Source organism: Callithrix jacchus, chromosome 15 (assembly GCF_049354715.1).
Source record: "Callithrix jacchus isolate 240 chromosome 15, calJac240_pri, whole genome shotgun sequence".
Classification (NCBI taxonomy): Eukaryota; Metazoa; Chordata; class Mammalia; order Primates; family Cebidae; genus Callithrix; species Callithrix jacchus.
Genome location: NC_133516.1, coordinates 64,545,437 through 64,565,562, shown reverse-complemented (window position 1 = coordinate 64,565,562; position 20,126 = coordinate 64,545,437). Strand labels below are relative to the sequence as shown.

At 38.4% G+C, this 20,126-nt stretch overlaps 1 protein-coding gene and 1 long non-coding RNA gene across 17 annotated transcripts in view; one reads left to right on the top strand and one right to left on the bottom strand.

The window, feature by feature from the left end:
* The window catches only part of GRM7 (glutamate metabotropic receptor 7), an 890,997-nt gene that overhangs the window by 225,510 nt on the left and 645,361 nt on the right, over nucleotides 1–20,126 (bottom strand). The gene's annotated exons all lie outside the window — the stretch shown is intronic.
* Nucleotides 1,930–19,877, top strand: LOC118147783 (uncharacterized). Of its 2 annotated transcripts, XR_013527459.1 has the most exons (5): nucleotides 1,930–2,076; nucleotides 5,400–5,514; nucleotides 5,663–5,797; nucleotides 15,859–16,007; nucleotides 16,419–19,877. It is a non-coding gene; the product is annotated as an uncharacterized LOC118147783 (long non-coding RNA). The 2 variants fall into 2 exon arrangements; XR_013527458.1 differs by having other exon boundaries at nucleotides 15,859–19,877.

Genomic DNA, 20,126 nt, shown 5'->3' with positions numbered 1-20,126 from the left:
AAGTAAAAAAAAAAAAAAAACACTAAAAAGTGGGCAAAGAACATGAACAGACACTTCTTATAAGAAGGTATACAAGCAGCTAATACATACAGGAAAAAAAAAATGCTTGACATCACCAGTTATCAGAGAGACACTAATCAAAACCGCTATGAGATATCTTCTCACACCAGTCAGAATGGTTGTTATTAAGAGGTCAAAAAATAACCAGTGTTGGCAAGTTTGCAAAGAAAAAGAAATACTTATATATTGTTGGAATCATTAGTTTAGACACTGTGGAAGGCAGTTCGGTGATTTCTCAAATAACTAAAGATAGTACTACCATTCAACTCATCAATTCTGTTACTGGGAATCTACCCAAAGAAAAATAAATCATTCTATCAACAAGACACATGTACTCATATGTTTTTCACAGTATTATTAATCACATAGCAAAGACGCATCAATGGTGGATTGGATTTTAAAAACGCAGTACATAGATGCCATGGAATACTATGCAGCCATAAAAAAGAACAAAATAATTTTCTTTGCAGGAATATGGATGCAGCTGGAGGCTATTATCCTAAGTGAGCTGATACAGAAATAAACAACCAAATATCACATGTTCTCACTTATAAGTGGGAGCTAAACATTGGATACACATGGACATAAAGGTGAGAACAGCAGTTACTGGGGAATCAAAAAGTGGGGAGGATGAAACAAAGGAAAGGACTGAAAAAGTTTCTACTGGGTACTGTGTTCCTTATTTAGGTGATGTAATCAATAGAAACCCAAACCTCAGCATCATTCAATATACCCTTGTAACAAATCTGCACAGGTACACCCTAAATAATTCATTCATTCATACATACATATGTACATAAAAATGTAAAAAGTACATTCTGCTCTGTGATGGATGCCTGTAATCCTATCTACTTGAGAACTTGAAGCAGGGGGATAACTTGAGTCTAGGAGTTTGAAACCAGCCTGGGAACATAGGGAGATCACATCCCCCAAAAACAAATCAGTTTCCCATACTCCATTCCCAAAGATTTGGATTCAGTTCATCTGGGCTGGGACCCAGTATGCTATTTTTAATACCAGAGAATTCTGACAGATGTGGCCCATAGAATTTCTTTGAGGATCAGTGAATAGTGATTCAGAGTATTATCTGAATTCACTTAGGGCTCATGTTGAATTCTCAGATCCAGTATCCTCCTAATCTCCATGATCTATCTAGGAGCAAGATAGAAGAGGGGCTTTCTGAGACACACACTGGAGCTTATTACCTTGAAAAAGTATTAACAACAAACCCCAGAAATGTATGTTGAGAGACAACCCATAGTTACCCTTAAAGTCTTGAAATTGTATAAAGTCCTCTATTTTTCTCAAAGTCCCATTTCCTGGAATCCTTCTTCTCCCCATCCCTTCATTTCTATAACTAAGTCCTTAATCCCCAATATCTCCTGATCCACCTATCTGCAAATGCAACAGTGACCATGCCAGTCACAAAGGCAAAATATGATGACTAACAGTAAAATGACTATGTGGTAAGTTGGATTCAAAAAACAGTCTCTTGTTGAGATCTTGAAGATTTTCTCCCTTTTCTTAATGTCTTTTCTTGATGATATTATTGTCAGGAAAGTACATCCCTTGCAGTCTTCCCAGATTTGTTCATTTCCGTCAAATTTAAATAATGCATACTGTAAAGCAGCACGTTTATTATTTAAGTGCTATTAGCCCTAGCCTTTGGTCCACACAATGGAATACAGCAGGAGTGCACCCTTCTACCAGGTCAGAAATGCCTGCTTACCACTCTGCATTAAAGTCCTGCCCAGCAAAACAGTGCACATTGCCAGCAAAACTTACTTATACATTCTTTTATGTTCTGTTTGCTACAAGCAACCATGAAGCTTGGTTTCAAGAATTAATTATGGGAGAGGAAATAGTTGAGCAATTTTACTATGGAGAAAAATTTTTCTGTATATCAATTGCACCTTCCCCTTTTCTGATCTAACTTTTTGTTGAAAGGCACGATGGAAGACAAATGATGACAGTGTCTTATCATGGAGTCATGGGAGAATATAAGAAGGAAATGTGGTAAGTTGGATAAAAAAAAGAGAAGAAACGTGAAAATCTTTGTTAGCTCGGTCTGCCATAATAAAATACCATTGAAAACCATAGCTTGAGCAACAGAAATCTTTTTCCTAGTTCTGAGGACTGAGAATTCTGAGATCAAGGTGCTAGCCAATTCATACAAGGGTCTTCTTTCTGTCTGGAAGACAGCTGCCTTCTTGCTGTGTCCTTACATGGCAAAGAGAGAGAGAGAGAGAGAGAGAGAGAGAGAGAGAGAGAGAGAGAGAGAGAGAGAGAGAGAGAGAGAGAGAGAGAGAGAGAGAGAGAGAGAGAGAGAGAGAATAAGAGAGAATAAGAGAGAATAAGAGAGAATAAGAGAGAACACTAGCTCTCTTGTTTCCTTTTTTTTTTTTTTTTTGGGAGACAGAGTCTTGCTCTGTCGCCCATGCAGGCATACAGTGGCAACATCTCAGCTCACTGCAACCTCCACCTCCCAGGTTCATGCAGTTCTCCTGTCTCAGCCTCCTGAGAAGCTGTACTACAAGTGCACACCACCACACCTGGCTAAATTTTTGTATTTTAGTAGAGATGGGGTTTCACTATGTTGCCCAGGCTGGTCTCAAACTCCTGAGCTCAGGCAGTCTGCCTGCCTCAGGCTCCCAAAGTTCTAGGATTATAGGCATGAGCCACTGTGCCCAGCCTTTTCCTTCTAAGACTACTAATCCCATCATAAGGGGCCCAGCTTTATTACCTCATCAAAAGTACCTCCCAAAGACCTCATCTCAAAAATATCATCACATTGAGGTTTAGGGCTTTGACATATAGATTTCAGAGAGAAAGAACTCATTACATAGCCATGGGTTTCACAGGCCATTCTGTCACCTACCAGCCTGTGACCTTGACATGTTACCTAATTCCTCCAGTCTTCTACAAATCTGGAGAAATGAACTTGAGACAAAGTGAAAGGGTTCTGGAAGTCTTGAGATGTAGAAACAGCTGTAACTACATCATAAATGTATGGAAAGATATTTTCTAACTGCCAAATATATGTGTGAATCTGGGGAGAATGTTCTGGGGTGGAGGCAATAAACTGATCTCTGGAGATGGGGAGGAGGGCAGGTGTCATAGCCCTAACACAGTAGCAATAGATGCTGTAAATGGAAACGTAAGCATAGACAAGATGGTACATATGGAAGTACAAAGGAACATCTCAAGTTCCTGGGAGAATTGGTGAAACAGAAGAACAGGAGTAGGAACCTTTGACTGCCGTTCATTGCCTGTTTTTCATTTGTTCAAACTGCAGTCTTCCTCACCCCACCCCAAGTTGATTGCATTTGTACTTAGAGAAAAGATGATATAGCATAATATAGGATTCAAATTACTAGACTGACTTACTAGATTTTAAAAGGCAAGGTCCAGTCATTTTACAATGATTTTGATCAGAAAGAACTAGCCCATTCCAACATTTTCCATTTCTTTACAGGTTAGAGGAAGATTTCAGAGGCTATGGTCTAACAAAAACCTGAATAGTACTATGAACCTCCAAAATGAGCTGGAAGGAAGGGAGGTTGGAACCCTATATGAGTCACTTTCCAGGGTAAAGCCCAGGGGAGAGTGAGATTCTGAGTTCCACACTCCAACACAGAGAAGGAACAATAGAACAGAACTGTCCACCTGGCATGTGGAGGCAGGTAGACCTCAAGGGACTTCATCTACCTCCCTTCCATCCATTCAGAACTGGGGATCCATAAATGATTTTGCATGCAGAAAAGTGGTGAGAGATCTTGTGCCCCCTGAGTTTCTATGTGTCTAAAGTGGCTTGGGAGGGCTACTCGGTGTTCTTTTCTTATCTAAAGAGCATAGCAGTACCTGAGAGGCAGACCTGAGAATATCCCTCAGTGAGGTTGATCAAACATGAACTCATGTCTAGGAAAAGGTATTATACATACATCTCTAGTATTTCATGTGGAGGGATGATGATTATTTTAGTCCATCAGAGCTGCCATCACATGATATTATTAACTGAGCGATGATCTAATTCTCATAGTTCTGAAGGTTGGGAAGTCTAAAATCAAGTTGCTGTCAAATACAGTGTCTGGTGCGAATCTGCTTTCTGATTCTTAGATGTTGCCTTCTCACTGTGACCTCACATGGTGAAAGGGGCAAGGGGGCTTCCTTGGGTGTCTTTTCTAAGGCCACTAATCACATCCATGAAGGCTTGCCTTTCATAACCTGATCATCTCCCCAAAGGCCTCACCTTCTAATACCATCACCTTGGGGATTAGGATTTCAACATATGAATTTCAAGAAGACACAAACATTTAGACCATAGCAATGACCGAGAACTGTGGCTTTATGTGGCCATGCGCCAAGGCTAGGGGAACATCTAAGGCACTGGGAACCTGGGAAAAGATGGGAAGCCAGAAGACTGGACTGCCCAACATCAGGTTCTAACACACAGTGATGCAGGAAATATATGTTTATTTATTCAAAAATAATATTTTGCACACCTGAGTTTTTGAACTGATATTTCTATGCACTGCAGCTGAACAATTGTTATCAATTTGACCCATTAGGAACAATAAAATCTGGGTCAGAACCCACCTACAGCTCAGAATTTGAGTTAGGGGTTGGGGCATCAAAGGAAAATGGAAAGAATCTAGGATGTTAGGAAGGGAAATCCTCAAGCTCTAAATGTACTGCAGGGTGTGCAGCAAGGATGTGAAAACTAAAGTTGCCTTCATAATGAAGTATCATACTACATATAAGCTGACAGGAGCATTTCTGATGCCCTACTCAGGAAAATAGACGAGTTGGATGATTTCCCTCAGGGAAATGGGATCTATTTTAAATGGGGATGTTAATGCTACAATTACAGCTCAGTTGTCTATGTAACAGCACTATGAGTCTTAAACAAGGGCACAAAATGAATCAGGCCCCAGGAAACCTGTCTTCTACACCCTGATCCACCTTACAAAACAAAAGAGGAATAACTAGTAAAAGTGAACTTGAGTTAGAGTCAGTCTCAATTCTGAGTTTTAGGTATTTTATCATGACGAACAAGATTAAGAGTCCCATGGTGGCTTTTTTTTTTTTTTTTTTTTTTTTGCGGGGAGGCGGTGGGGTGGGGTGGTCTAGGGAGTCACTTGAATTTAGAACATAAGCCAGAATACAGGAGAATTAAACGATGCCAGAAAGACCAAAGTTAGTAGGATTAATAAGGACAATATAGGACCTTAGGTGCCTAAGCTGAATACATACCTGGCTGACCACAAAAGTGACTGTTAACTTACTAATTTCAACAAGAACTTGTATGTCTCCTTTTTGTCTTCTTGCCTTTCCTTTAGGACTCCAGAAACCACTGTTAATGAGATTACCCAGCTCTTCTGGGAAGACAACGCATTCTAATGATGGCCCATTCTGCATGCTGTCTTTTTTAGTGACACTCCTCTCTATCCACAAGTAAGATCTATGTGCCTCTCCTTAAATCTGGGTGGGGGATTAAAATTATTCCATCCAATAGACTATGGGAGAAATGTTGCTATATCGTTTTGCAAGGCTGAATCCTTGGGCTATAGCTTCCACCTGTCTCTCTTGATTGCATTTTTAGGATGTGTGCCTTGAGCAACCAGCAACCATGCTGTGAAGAGGCACAAACCAGCCTAGACAGATAGATGAGATGGATAGGCTTACATGGAGTGGAACTGAGGTCCCCAGCCAGTAGCCAGCGTCAACCACCAGCCCAGTGAGTAAATGAAGCTTCAAATGATTCTACCACTCAGCCTTTGATCCACTTCAACAGTTGTAATGTAGAGCAGAGATAAACTATCCCATGAAATCCTGACCAAATTACAGATTCATGAGCAAAACAAATTTGTCTTGTTTTGAGTTACTAAGCATCAGGACATTTTTTTTTACACTATTAAAGGTAACTGTGACTCAGCAACAGGTCTCAGATGCCTGACATTACTCACACAAAATGATAAATTCATTTTGAGATTGTTAAAAAGTGACTCTAATTTTGCTTCATTGTTAACTTGGAATTATCTATGACCTCTCCAACTCCATGCCTTCTGCCCCAGTAAATCCCAAATAAATGAATATTATTATCTGAATCGAATATTAAAGTTAACTGAGAAGTTCCATGTAACAGCAGAAGTTCTAGACGCAGCCTGTTTCACAGATGAACATACAGATTTCCAGCAGGAAAGAACATATAATGGCCAAATATATATTTTTCTTTTTTGACAAGTTCCCATTCTGTCAACAACGCTGGAGGGCAGCGGTGCCATCTCAGCTCACTGCAGCCTCTACCTCCCGAGTTCAGGTAATTCTCCTGCCTCACCTTCCCAAGTAGCTGGGATTACAGGCATGTACCATCACCCCTGGCTAGCTAAGTATGTTTTACAGTGAAAGTAAAAACTGTTAAGTTCTATAAAAAAACAGCTTACTTAAATGAAAAGAGCAGGAAATGTATAGTGGAAAAAAAACTGGATTGAAATTCTCACACAGTCATTTTCAGGCTGAGCAAGTCCTTAATTTAGCCAGGCCTCAGTTTCCTCAAAAGCAAAACCCAGTGGGGAATAACACCTCATTGGCACACTTCTTGTGAAGATTTAATTCAATGGATTAACAGACAGAAAAGTGCTCGAGATTGTTACATGAAAGAAAATAATGAATAAGAATTTTTTTAAATCTTATTTTCAAAAAGGACCAGCTAAATCTTACATGTTAAAACAGCCAGCTAAATCTTAACATTAATCAGCAGTCTACTTTTCACTTAGGAAAATTAAGGACTTACTTCATTAACCTATATTTAGAGGTAGTACATAAAATTTATTTTCACTTTACTGGTAACCATCTTACTAATTTCTATTTTGGGCAGCTGTGGTTTTTAACGTACCTGGCTTCTTAGAGTTTCATCAGCTGATACTTGGCTGGTATCCAAAACATAAGCTACCGGGAATGAGAGCTGGCAGCGTTGGTATTATATTTTTGATGTTTGAAAATGCCAACCAGTTTAGAGGTTTTTTTATAAAGCATTTTAATATCAATGAATTAACAGCTTAATGTCAGGAACAAGGTAAAAGGAGAGAGAGAAACCTTGATATAAGACCTTTTCCTAGGAAGAAAGATCCCAGTAACTGAAACCTTTTTACACTCTTGTTTAAAACCTATCATACCTGAATTAAATAAGGTGTCATGGTGGACAGAATGAGAAAGCTTATTCTGTGACACTTTCTGGTGCACTTTACATAAGAATCATCAAATGGCATTAACTTGCAGCTGCCTTCACCCTCGGCGTGATTTTGCAGAACTTCCATTATCATAGTCACAATTCCCTGACCCCTCGGCCTTCCTGGTTGAAGACACTGAAGCCTCTTGCTGAAGAAGAAATCACACCACAGCTGTGCTCCCTTGGGGCTTGTGTTGTGTTGAGAACTAAAGCCCCACAGTTCTTACAAGGGAGGTCCAGGAACCATGCCTATGACCTTTTCGAGACTGTCTGAGAAATCAGTTATCCTCACTGTAATGCATAGAAGTAGGAGTAAGATTTCAGCTGACTGCCACCACTCCAACCAATGACCAAATGAGTGAAACATCACACATTGTCATTTTAGAGGCTACATCTGGGTTTCACCAGTTAGATGAAAGGGTCCTGAGCCACTGTAAATATGTGCTTTGGGTAGCAGTTCAAATCCCACTTCGGTCACGTGTCACATGGATAAGCTCAGGAAAACTACTTAAGTTAAAATCTGCTGATAAAAGAAGTTCAGAATTTATTGAACTATTATGAAGATGAACTAGGATAATCCCCAGACAGTTGTAATACCTGGCCCATATAAGCCCTAAAAGGCAATCAGCAGCTAGTATCAAAAAAATAAAAATAAAAATAAAAAACCAGCCAAGCATGGTGGCTCACAGCTGTAATCCCAGCACTTCGGGAGACCAAGACAGACAATTGCTTAAGGTCAGGGGTTTGAGACCAAGCTGGCCAACATGGTGAAACTTCATCTCTACAAAAAATAAAAAATTAGCAAAGTATGGTGGCAGGTGCCTGTAATCCCAGCTACTCGAGAGGTGGAAGGAGGAGAATAGCTTCAACCCAGGAGGCAGAGGTTGCAGTAAGCTGAGATCATTCAACTACACTTTAGCTTGGATGACAGAACAAGACTCTGTCTCAAATAATACTAATAATAACCACTGTTATTACAATATCATACATTTGTTTATTCATACAAACATTTTCTATACAACAAACGTTTATTAAATGCTAATTATGTGTAAAATGAGGACAAAGCAACTTCTAAGAAATTAATACAAAATAAATGACCAAAAATTTCTCTGCATCTACCTCAATTTTACCAGGAGAAAAAGATACAGGGCATTTGGGGGCTCAGTGTGATTTGTGTAGCTTTGACTTTTCCACTTTCTCCTGTTATCTTGTGAACATGATGCCAAGAGAGATGCAGAATGTGAAAGAAAGCATCATGCCATAGCCCTGCTTGTGAAAAGAGTATTTGAAATATCAGTTGTGCTGAAGGGAGGCTGATAGCAGAGAGACTGACTGTCCAGTGAGTTGGTGGGGTCAACAGGAAGGTGCATCTCAGGAACCGAGAATTACGGTTCATCTATAAACCACCACCAGTTAGAGTCCTATAATAATTCACAAAGCCATCCCAATGCAAAGAGCAAAGCTCTAAGTCTAACAGTTCCTGATTAAAGTCAAGTGAAAAAGTACTGAAATGCTTGGTCATCAATGGAAGCAAAGAGTCAGGTTGCAGAGGCAAATGTTGGCAATCCCCTTCACAGAACTAGCCACTGTGCCTCTCTGGTCTACATCCCTATTTTAGAAAGAGACAGCATGCTCTAATAGCTTGATGCCATTCAACCCATCAGTGCTCCAGCTCATGCCTCTAGTTGTCACTGAATGCTCAACAAGGATCTTCCCTTTTGATATTAGCTTGGTAAAACACTGAAAATATGATTTCTTAGTTTGATTTTAAAACTTAATGCCCTAAAATTACAGGCCAAGAACCAGGACAGTGATCTGTAACGGGGTGATTTTTGCCCTTCAGGGAACATGGACAACGACTGGTGACATTTTTGATTGTCACAACTGGGCAGTGCTACTGGCATTTAGTGGACAGAGGCCAGGGATGATGCTAAAACTAACCCTGCTACAATGCTTTGGGCACATTTCTCCCTTCCTCCCTCAAATACAAAAATTATCAGGCTCAAAATGTCAATAGTCCTGAATTTGAGAGAGTGAGTTAAGAGAATATATTTGGTGTCTTTTTTTTCCCTTCTACAGTTGATACTGCACTCATGTTTTAAAGGAACAGAAAACTGGCATCTCTTGAGCATTTCACATGAGTAACAGGGGCTCTCAAGTGTATTCCTAATTCTCACAACACTCTTTGAGGTCTTTCAATATCTCCATTTTACACATGGAAAAACTGAGGGTCACAAAGGTTGAATGACTTGCCTAAGGTCACAGAGAACCAAAAATAAAATCCAGTTCTGTTCGAAGCACAAGATACCTTCTGTGACTCCACGGTCATAACTTGAATTCAGAAAAAACATTCCAGGTAACTGAAATCAGGTAGAATTTTAAAATCTGGGAGTTAGCTGGGAATTTTAAAATCTAATAAAGGTTCATTGAAGTAGACTCTGGAGAATAACATAATCTCCTTGCGCTTTGTGGAATGTATTCCACTGAGCTCTACAGTGGGTAAAGGGTCATGCTGCTGCCTTCAATCATGGTAGACACCTAGATCAAGATCAGGCTCACGGTGGATTTATATTGTACCATGCAACAATTTATGTTAATTATTCAATTCTGCAAATGAAATAGCCCCATAGCTTTTACAAGGGACTTCCAAGGAGCCATGTCCATCAGCTTTAAGAGACTGAGAAATCAATTATCTTCACTGTGGTGGATAGAGACAAGAGAGGATCGCAGCTGACTGCACCCACGCCAAGCAAGTCCTCTTTGATGACAAAATGAGTGAAACATTCCACATGGGCATTTTAGAGCCTACATCTGGGTTTCACCAATTAATACATCCAGAGATGACCAGTTTCCTTTGACCAAACTTCTTAAAATGTAGCCTGTATCCGAATCATCTGAGAAGCTTACTAAAGATACAGATATTTTGAGATTCTATCCCAGAGATTCTTATTTGACAGGAAGTTGCAATATTAATAAGCATTTCATGTACTTTTGTTGCAATGGGTCTTAAACCAATCTATGCTGAAAGTTATCTAGAGTAAGGATCTATCTCCAACTTTTTGTTCCTCTCTAGGATTTCTCAATAGAATTACATATTTTTTATATGATGTCTTTCAATTATTTCTTAAAATAGACAAAAAGGATATAAAAATTGTATTAGCAGCCAATGTCTGAGTTCAAAATACACATCAGAGTCTTTTTTGGAAGGTTCATTCTCATTAACTCAATACTCACTGCACACCTATAAATTGGTGGCCCCCAGCTTACAGTTGAGGAAATAGATTAAGTCACTAAAGGCGCACACAGTTAGTAGTGAAGTGATTTAGCTCTACTAAAGTGAAATATTCCCTTAAGTAATTTTATACTGGTTGAAAGATCAGGCAAATATGCAAATAGCTATAGATAGGAAAGATGAAGTACAATAAAAAAAATACTTTCTTTGCTCTGGAAGTTCAGAGAAGCAAGAGAAGACACTGTGAAGTGATCAGGTAAAAGGTGGTTTTGGGTTATGGTTGCTGATGTTCTTCTTTAATTTTTTTAAATTTTAATTATTGATGTTATATCAGAGTTATATATGTTTACAGAGAATATTATGTTTTGTTATGTGCATACAATGTTTAATGATCAAATCAGGGTACTTAGGATACACATCACCTCAAGCATTTATTATTTATTTGCAATAAGTATATAACAATTCCACTCTTTTAGTTTGAAATATACAATGAATTATTGTTAACTGTAGTCATCCTATTGTGCTACCAAACACTAGATCTTATTCCTTCTATGTAACTGTGTTTTTGTACCCAATAGCCATCCCCTCTTCTTCACTGATTTATTTTAATCCATGCAGTAACAACTACTTTCAGGGTCCATTCCTCCTATGAAAACACCAGGAGAAAAGTGAGAAGGTGGAAACTGAAGACATTACCAACTGCATAGTCCTAGAGGGAAATATTTTTCAGCCTTTATAGGGAATCTGTTTTCTCTGCAAAAACTTTCTTAGGCTGAATTTGCCAATGCCTTTTCTGCAATACTCCTAGGAATTGAATGCAGTTCCCTACTCCCTGGACTCATTTATTTTCTCCAGGCACTGCCTGGCGGCCATCTGTAACTGTAAATAATAGTTCCATTTGGGACAATTAAAATTGATTTTCTATTATGCTAAACTCACTTAATTGGTATTCCTTCCTTCTCCACATTGATGAATTTTTTAAACATGGCATCAGGTGTCTGGACAGGGGAAAGACACCATTAGAATCCAGATTGGTCACCTCATGTATCTCTCCTCCTTGTCCCTTCTCCACTCTCCCAAGAACATCTTTCTTCTTCTTCTCAAGGTACCCGCTGCTAGGTCCTTTCTTTCCCAAGTGTGCTCCAGGTTGTATAAAAACATTTTCCCCAGCATTGACTAAGAGCTTTTCAAGATAAAATGACTTTATTTCATAGCTTGACATGAAGAAAGAACCTACAAGCACTTTTGCATCAATCTCTCAAATTCCCAAAAGTCTCTCTTCTGCTAAAAAAAAAAAAAAGACAAACAAGATCCCTAAATATACACTTTCTTCCAAAAAGATTTTTAAAGTATTTGTCTTTATCTGATACTCAAAAATAAAGAAAAAATATTTTACCATTGCATACACACACAGAGAGGCTCATTCTTTTTGCTGTGTATGGCCTCTGTACAAATGGCATTTCATGCAGAGAAACTTTGACTCTCACACTAGAAGGTAATTTACCAACCTCTTATCTATTACACTTCACTTAAAAAATAATAACTGAATTTTATCGTTTTTTCAAGCTTAAAAATTATATCTCCTCATTCTGCTTACCATGAGCCTCCAAAGAAGCAAAAGTAAAAAGGAAAATAAGCTTGCCACTGAAACTGCTGCTCATAGACTTTCTCATGGTCACTGAACAGTCATTTCGTTTTCCTTTCCTTTCCTTTTGTTTTGCTTTTATTTCCAGAGCAGGGTCTCTGTCACTCAGGCTGGAGTACAGTGGTGCAATCATATCTCACTGTAGTGTCCAGTTCCTTCCTTGGTTCAAGTGATCCTCCCGCCTAAGACTTTCACGTAGCTGGGACTATAGGAGTGTGCCACCATATCTGATTAATTTTTATTGATTTATTTTTTTTTTATGGAGACAGTATCTCACTATGTGGCCCAGGCTGCTTTCAAACTCCTGGCCTGAAACAATCCTTCTACCTCAGCCTCCAAAAATGCTGAGGTAACAGGCATGAGCCACTGATCCCAGCACTGAATGGTCATTTTAAATTTTAGGCAATAGCTCCTGAGGATAAATACTAGACATACACTTCTGATGTGAAACCAAGACATCCTGTTCTTCATCTTCTTACACCTATTTAGACAAGCACTAATGCCTTTATAGTCTCATTGAGAAATCTTCAGGATAGCTGTATTAACAGGTAGCTTACCACAGTTTTGGAACTAGATAGAGAAAATAAAAATAAATTTTTGAAAAGGGGCTCCCAGGTGTTTAATTACTTTGGCATGAGATGGTGCACGTCTGGATATGATCATTTTCAACGAAATGAAGCTGAAGAGATGAGAGGTAATGCTCTGATGAATGCAAACATGGTCTGTAATGAGGGGTCCACTCAGTCTTAATGACAAGCAGTCACAATGTCTGTGGTGCATTCACCACTGTGCAGCAGCCTATGTGACCAGGTAGCAAATGATTTCTGTTTATGTTTGAAGGGAAAAGGGAACAGGCTCAGGTGTGATTTTATCTTGGCATCACTGTTCAAGTACTGTAATGATTATGTGTTCCTTTTTCTAAGTTTCTATATAATGGGGACATTAATCCTTCCCCACAACCACTATAATCAAGGAGCAGACGTGTAACCTAAGTCAAGCTCCTTAGGCTCACTTTTTCTGGAATTTGGAAACTGAGTTGAATGAAATTAGGAGGTAGGTAATCAGATTCACTGTGCTGGTGACACCCCAAGTAATTGTCTCTTCCTTTCCGCTACCTAGATTACAAGGCTCATCTTGATTTCTTAACTCCCTAAAATATTCTAACCGCGCTAAGGTCTTGTTGCCCAGTTGGATTCCATGTGCTAATGTAGGGATTGGCAAAGTCCTGAAAAGGACCTGGGAGTAAATATTTTAGACTTTTCCAGATGTGCATTCTCAGTCACAGCTATTCCACTCTGCCACTGCAGCGCAAACACAGCCATAGAAAATATGCAAACAAATGGGCATGGCTGTGTTCCAATAAAACCTTATTATGGACACTGCAATTTGAATTTCATGTAATCTTCATGTCATGACATATTATTCTTGTTTTGATTTGTTCAACTATTTGTAATTTTAAAAACTAGTCTTAGCATGTGGGCTACACAAAGATAGACAGCAGGACAGATTTGATCTGACCTCAGAGCTATATTCTTGGGCTGACACATCTCCTTCCAATAACTTCCTTTATTTTACCTAATCTTACCCAAGGCAATTTTTATTGCCTGCCACTGAAGAAAACTGACTAGAATGTGTCTTGAATTTGTTTGTATCTAAACAAGATTGGCTACAAGGTTCCCCAACACTATTCATTTCTTATTTGTTCATTCATGCATTCAATCTGTGTTGAGCACCTTTTATACTCAAGGGACTGTAACAGGCACTGAGTATACAGCTATAATTTAGGCTAATACAGTCCTGCCTTCCTGAGGGAGCTTTCTCTGTACAGGCACAGACAATCCTGATGAGAGACAAAGGAGGGCATTTAAAGAATCATTTGTGGCTGTACGGGATGTTCTCAGGGGAGCCTGAATTGTTCAAAAGACATGCTCTATAAAAAAAGAAAGAAACAACAAAGTCCAAGATGATAATAATAGGGTGACCACGGCCAGGTGCAGTGGCTTATGCCTGTAATCCAAGCACTTTGGGAGGCCTAGGATCACGAGGTCACGAGTTGGAGACCATCCTGGCCAACATGGTGAAACTCTGTCTCTACTAAAAATACAAAAATTAGCTGGGCGTGGTGGTGCATGCCCATAGTCCCAGCTACTTGGAAGGCTGAGGTAGGAGAATCACTTAAACCTGGGAGGCAGAGGTTGCAGTGAGCCCAGATTGCACCAGGGCACTCCAATCTGGCAACAGAGTGAGTGAGACTCTGTCTCAAAAAAAAAAAAAAAAAAAAAAAAAAAAAAAGAAAGAAAAAAAGAAAAAGAAAGACAAAAGGTGACCACAAACCTGTAAAAGAGGACCAGAGAAGTTCAGCTCTGAAATAAGCTGAAACTTACTGTGGGGAAGGTTGGGTCTACCTTTTAAAGCTCTTGCTTGTAGAGAAGGAAGAGGAATAAGCTATTACAATCTCAAAAACCAATGTACACATGATGCACTTGGTTTAAGGCATTATTTTGTTCATTAAAAATAGAAACAGATAAATATTACAGATGACACTGGCTTACCTTCAAAGTTCTCCAGGTCCAGCTCTCTTTTTCCAAGATAAAACATAATTAAAAAGGCAAAATCAGAGTTCTTACTTTTCAAGTTTTCACTGTAGATTCCATATCCTTTGTCTCCCCTATTATTTTTCTAATCCCCTGATACTCAGATTTTGGAAGTCCTAATATTAAAAAAATATCTCCACAGCTGAAAATATAAGCCTTGCCCACTCCTGCCATGTCCTCAGAAAAAATGAGTTGTGGCCACCTTCTCTACCACGCCTCTCTAAAGTGCTACTAAAGAAAAATGTTACTTGCTTGACCCTAAGGCTATCATTTTCTAGGCTTGATTCACTTCGGTTTCCTAGAGGAATTATAGTGAAGGTCCATTATGAAGTGGCTTATCAGATTGTATCTTACTTAGTTCCTCCTTATCTGCAGAGGATACATTCCAACCCCAGTAGACACCTAAAATCCCAGATAGTACCTAGCCTATGCTGCCCAGTTGGATTTCATGTGCTAATTTAGGGATTGGAAAATGTCTACTATGTTTTTCCAAACTCTATGTGAATACTTATAGATAATAAATAATCATAAATTAGAACAATTATGACAAAATACTATAACAAAAGTTACACAAATATGGTCTCTCTTTTGTTCTCTCTCTCTCTCAAAATATCTTGTTAGACTGTACTTACCCTCTTCTCCCTGTGATTTGTTGATCCGAAAACTGAGATAGTTACTAAGTGATGAATAGATGGGTAGCATATACAGCATGGTACAATGGATAAAACAATGATTCACATCCTGGGTGGGATGAAGCAATACAGCCCCAAATTTTGCCATAACATTCAGAGCGTGTGCAACTTAAAACTTATTATTTCTGAAATTTTCCATGGGTTACTGAAACTATGAAAAGTGAAAGCACAGATAAGGAGAAACAACTGTCATAAGGAGCAGAGAGTTCCAAATTTCTGGTCTTGGCTTGCCAAGGAACACTTATTTCATCAAATGGAGATAGTGCTGGACTTATAGCAAGAGCTCAAGAAATGCATGGTAAATAATAATATTTTGAGCTGACTCTAATATGACACTGATATATTCCTAAAGTTTTTTTGAATACAGAACCTCTTATTTCATTTTATCTCCTTTAATTCTCTTGCAGGAAATGCCATAAGAACCATTTTTCAAAAAAAACAATTCTTCAATGTACGAAAATGAAAACAAACTAGTTAAACAAAGATGACTGAAGATACACTTGGAAATATATTCCAGCCTCACCATGATATTGCTCATTAATGGAATTACAGAGTTGTAAGAAAATCATTCATGTGTATTTAGCAGATCATGTAACCAATTAACCTCTTTTTATCATTATGACATATATATTCATGTGCGTGCATGTGTATATAATTACAGCCTAATATTATTTACTATATGTGTTTATTGACCAAAAATTATTTGTGCTATTAAATATAAAGTAAAATATCACTTGAAGGAGCATTAAGAAACTTAACTTTAAGCCACAGATGGGTGCCTTCTCTCAAAAATCTCAACTAGTATTTACCACTCCATGGCTTAATCTTCATTTTCTATTTTTTCTCACATGGCTAATTATAAATCTGATTTTGACTTCCAATGGTATTTTATTACTAAACCCTATCCTACGTACTCTGGTTTTGATAGGCTCACTACAGCTATCACCCTCACCATTCCTATTCACAGAATCAACCAGCACTAAAGAACGGGCAAGTATCTGAAGAAAACTATCTAGATCAGAGCTTTCAGCACACGGACATTCAACATGTGACTTTAGTTTTTAATCCTCCAGGTAAAAGAAACAATATTATAGATTATGTTTTTTCTGCTCTCAGAAGCTATGCATTTATTCTTGGAGTAAGCATAGGGGAAGAGGAGTGATAGCCCAAAGAAAAAATTCAAGGTGTGGTTATATGAAGAATGGAAATAAGTGTTGAGCAAGCAAAAGCTCACCAGAACTCGCATATATTCTCAGACCACATTAAGGCATAAAAACATCTAAGCATTATATCTTTTTTGAAATAAAACTGAGCCCCACATTTCACAGTACAAATTATTCAATAGAGAAAACACACTGAATTATAAAAATAAGCAGTATTTTTAAAAGCACAACAACTAGAATAATCTAGTGCTTCCTCAACGATAACTACCAATTAATAATCAACTCAGGTCTATTCACTCTGTCTTAAGTATCAAAAGTTTGTAGAATTATACCTGTTCTAAAATTGGACTATGAATTAAGTGAGGATTTGGCCTTGGTTTTTATCTGCTGATAGGTTAATTGGTTTTAATTAGCTTGCATACCTTATTACAACCAAAATAGTTTCTTTAGTCTGACAAATCTTTGGAGCATAGCAAATTTTTTTTAGAAGCAACTTTTTCCATAAGATAGATACAAAATGCTGTAGCTTCTTTCCTTCTTAGGACTCAGTTTGACTCCCATATGTTCACACTTCTCTATGTGGAAACAATTCTAGAAGTATCCAAAATATATAATTGGTATTTACTTGTCCCAGTAGCTGTGTCCTGACCAGACACTCTGCTATGAGCCCACTGCTGTGGTTCCTCTTTCCAAGTTGTCTAGACTGGATTTTTCCCTGCCTCATTCTCAGCCTGGTTCTCTAGGCTCGAAAGGGAAAATTCCATTTAATCCCCTTTTCTGCAAATAACCAGAGTCAATTTCTGCTGCTTACAATAAAATACCCCTATCTAACAAATCATTTATCTAACTAATGTTTTTTAAATGCCTACAATCTGTCAGGCATTTGTGATTCACTTTTGAGTAAACAATAGGTCTCTGCTTGTAGGTGCTCACATGGAAGACATAATTATAAATATGGTGATATAAAGGCTATCTGCTAAAAGATAGTAGGTGTGGAAGCTATGGTATGTTTCTTTAAATATGGTATGATGGTTTGAATGTTTCCCCAAAAGTTCATATACTAGAAACTTAATCCTCATCTGTCACTAATGGATTAATGTTGGCTTCACCCTCATGAATAGATGAGCAGATTAATGAGGGTTCTGCCCTCATTCATATTGTTATCACAGTAGAGGGTTTATTAGTGGGGAATAGATTTGTTGTAAAAGTAAACTGTATCTGGCTCTCCTGTTCTTGCCTTTTTGCCATATGATGCCCTCTGACATGTTATGACACAATATAAAGGCCCTTATGAGGTGCAGGCACCATGTTCTTGAACTTCTCAGCCTCCAGAATTATGAGTTAAATAAACTCTTTTTCTCCTTTATAAATTATCCAGTCTGTAATTTCTTATGGCAACAGACAACAAATTAAGACAGAAAATTATACCAAGAAGTGGGATTGTTGGTCTAACAAATACCTATAAATTTGGAATTTATATATATATAAATTTCCACATTTATAGGCTTTGGAACTGCATAATGGGCAGAAGCTGGAAGAAATTGGAGGAGTAGGCTGGAAAAAGTCATTATTATCATGAATGGAGCCTTAGAGTGAATATGGTGAAAGCATGGAATAAGAGAAGACTAAGGAAAGTCTGAAACTTCTTAGGGATTACTTAAGTGGTTATGACTAGAATGTTGATAGAAATATGGACAGAAAAGGCTATTCTGATAAGGTCTTAGATGAAAATGAGAAAGAAGGTGTAGAAAACTGAAATTAAGACCCGCTCCCAACCTTCTTATTAGGTAACAAAGAATTGGATGAACTCTGCCTGTGCCTGAGATTTTTTTAGAAAGCAGAATTCAAGAGTGATAAATTAGGATATCTGGTCAAAGAAATAACTAAGCTACAAATCACTCAGGCTGCTTAATGTCTATTTTTAACCACTTACAATAAAATGAAAGAGTTGATTTAAAGACAAAATTTATAATTAAAAAGGAAGTAGAGTGCAAAGATTTGGAAAACTAGCAAACTGATGATGCAATAGAGAATGAAAGAACATGGGACCGACTGAGAAGGAGATTAGTATGTATAAAAGAGCCAGAGGCTATCCATCAAGACATTGGGAGAAAAACATGGAAGGCGTTTTAGACATCTTTGAGGCTGCTTTTCCCATCATATGCCCAGAGCTCTAACAGGGCAGAATGGTTAGGGCAATGGGCAGCTGCAAAGGGCCACCTCAGATCTCTGCTCTCTGCATTCCAGCACATTTTGGCCTCTCCATCTGTGGCTCAAATGGCCCCAGTACTTCAGAAAGTATAAACTGTAGAAGGTATAAATCATAGAAGGCTTAAGTCATATACCTTGGCAGTGTTCATATGGCTGTAATTCTGCAGGCATGCAGAAAGCAAGAGCTGTGAAAGCATGGCTTCCTCCACCTGGATTTCAAAGGATATCACAAAATCTTGGAGCTCAGATATAGAACACATAGTAGTTATTAAAGAAGTAGAATCACTGTAGAAAGACTATAGTCAGGCAAAGCTGAGCTAAAAGTTGGGATTGGAGTCTAAGCTGCCACAAAAAGCCCCGTCTAGGGGAATGCCTGCTAAAGCCACAGGGTCTGGGTCACCCTCAAGACTCAAGAACTGTAGAGCTACAGCGTGTAACACCAACCTGTGATAACTGCAGGCAATGGACTCAGTCTGTGAGAACTGCTACATAGGAGGAGCCCTCTAAAGTCACTGGGGTAGATGTCAGAAGCTTTGTGGAAGAGGGGGTCCTAAACCCCACTGTGTCCCAGAGGCAGAACAGAGTGAAAAATCATTCTGAAGCTTCCATGAATAATATTGTTTCTCCTGTAGGATTATTGGCTTATTCAGAACCACTTATCCCATTTTTCTTGTTTCCTTTCCTCCTTTTGGAATGGGAATGTTTATCTTATGTCTGTCCCACCATTATATTTTGAAAGTAGATAACTTGTTTTGATTTTACGTGTTCACAACTGGAAGAAATTTGCCATGGGATGAATTATGCCTTGAGTCACCATATCTTATTTAAATAAGACTCTGGACTTTGACTTGATGCTGGAATGAGTTAAGACTATGGTGCCATTAGGATGGAATTAACGTATTTTGCATGTAAGAAAGACATGAATTTTGGGGGCCAGAGACAGAATTCTATGGTTTAAATGTGTATTCCAAAGTTTATGTGTTGAAAGTTGAATCCCTCTATTTTCATGAATGAACTAATAAATTAATGAGGCTCTGCCCTCATGAATGGATTAATGTTGCTATCATGGGAGTGAATTCATTTGTGTGGGAGTGGCTTTATTATGAAAAGCAAACTCTTTGTAGTTCTTTTGCTCTTGACTTCTCATCATGTGATGCTCTCTGCCATGTTATGGCAAGCAAGAAGGCCCTTACCAGATGCAGACACCACGCTATTGAACTTCCCAGTCTCCAGAACTGTGAGCTAAATAACCTTTTCTTTATAAACTACTCAGTCTGTGGTGTTCTTTTATACTAAGGGAA